Genomic DNA, 1,434 nt, shown 5'->3' with positions numbered 1-1,434 from the left:
TTGAAACTTTTAGGACGTGTGTTTTTCTTCAGTTGACATTGCCCCTACCTTGGCTTTGGTGGCCCTGCAGACCACCCTGTGTCTCAGCCCCATCCCTCATATGGTCACTGGCTTAGGTTAGTCAGCCAGCCCCTCCCTTACTATGGCAGCCAACTCTCAACTCAGCTGTACCCACATTCTGGAGGATGTGTGGAGATGTCTTGGTCCCTCTTCTGCCACTCTGGGGCTGAGGAGGCCCAGGAGCACTCATGCAGACCCTCTGCCTGATAACCATGCTGTAGTGGTGTTGTTTTAGTTGTCGAATGATCCTTTATTGAAATAGCTCCCTTTACAGCTCTTAACTAGCTGGGCATTCCACTGTACCACTGTTGAGGTTATCTATGATGCCATGAGTGTGGTGGCCATCAACACAGCAGGCCCCTGGATCTCCTTAATGGTTCCAGAGAGTTCTTTGGCTAATGATTGGCACTACATCTGTCTGGCAATATTGACAATTCCATCTGAAGTACTATTTCCACTGTGCTTAACGTTTTTCTGCTTCTTTCTGTCCCTCGTGGTCCCTTGAGGGCTTTGATGATCAGGGAAGAGGCAGAAGGTACCACCTTGGTCTGGACTGTCTGTTCTGAATGGTCAGTTTCACTGTAATCCTCAGACCCTTCCAGGTACTGGCTGCCTTGGCAATGTCTTTATCTACCGTTTTTGGAGACAGACCCAGGGGGCCACTCTTGGGGTCCAGGGCAGATGTGGCACCGACGTCCCCATCAGTGCACTCCAGGTTTATGACTTTGATCTTGCTGAGGTCGAACTTGGCAGCACAGTGGAGGCGATTGGTGTCTGATGACCCCAACGTGGGACAACTGGAGAAAGTTGCATCTTGGCATCCTCTGAATGCTGAAAGGCCCATGCTGTACTTTCATTCTCCTCCTTTGTACGTGTTGGCAGGGGCCACTTGTGTGACAGTCCCTTGGCTGAGTCTCATGAGGAGGAGGATACAGTTTCCCTGTCCTTTCAGGGCTCCTTTCCCTCAGTTTATCTACCACCTGTGATCTCAGCCTTGAATGGAGAAGCCAGGATACACATGAGTCATTTTTTCTCCTCTAACCTCTGTCTTGTCTTCTGATAGCACTCTCTTAGTTTGGAAAGGTAAAACAACCCATCTTTTCTGTGCAGCAAGGACACCCCTTATGTCAAACCTCAGTCCTCTGTACCCTTGGCTTAGAGCTCAGGTCTGATCTTCTGACCTTTGATATGTTAATGGGAGTGACAGGAATTTATAAAATCCTTTTCTTTTTCTACAACCTCTGACTTAGTTCTAAAGACTGTTTTTCTAGAAGCTGAAATTTGAAAGTCAAAAGCTGGATGTGTACATTTTTTTCTTTTTGCATTCCTGCTATAAAAATCTCAAACCTCCCCAAGGCATAGAGATATCACCAA

The 1,434-nt window shown here is 47.6% G+C and overlaps 1 pseudogene; it reads right to left on the bottom strand.

Annotated features, from left to right (window-relative positions):
* Window positions 1-337: 337 nt before the first annotated feature.
* LOC137770942 (large ribosomal subunit protein uL11-like) lies at window positions 338-904 on the bottom strand (annotated as a pseudogene).
* Window positions 905-1,434: the final 530 nt, after the last annotated feature.

This window comes from Eschrichtius robustus, chromosome 10 (genome assembly GCF_028021215.1).
Source record: "Eschrichtius robustus isolate mEscRob2 chromosome 10, mEscRob2.pri, whole genome shotgun sequence".
NCBI lineage: Eukaryota > Metazoa > Chordata > Mammalia > Artiodactyla > Eschrichtiidae > Eschrichtius > Eschrichtius robustus.
Note: the sequence above shows the minus strand (reverse complement) of the source record. Positions and strands in the feature narration are given on the sequence as shown.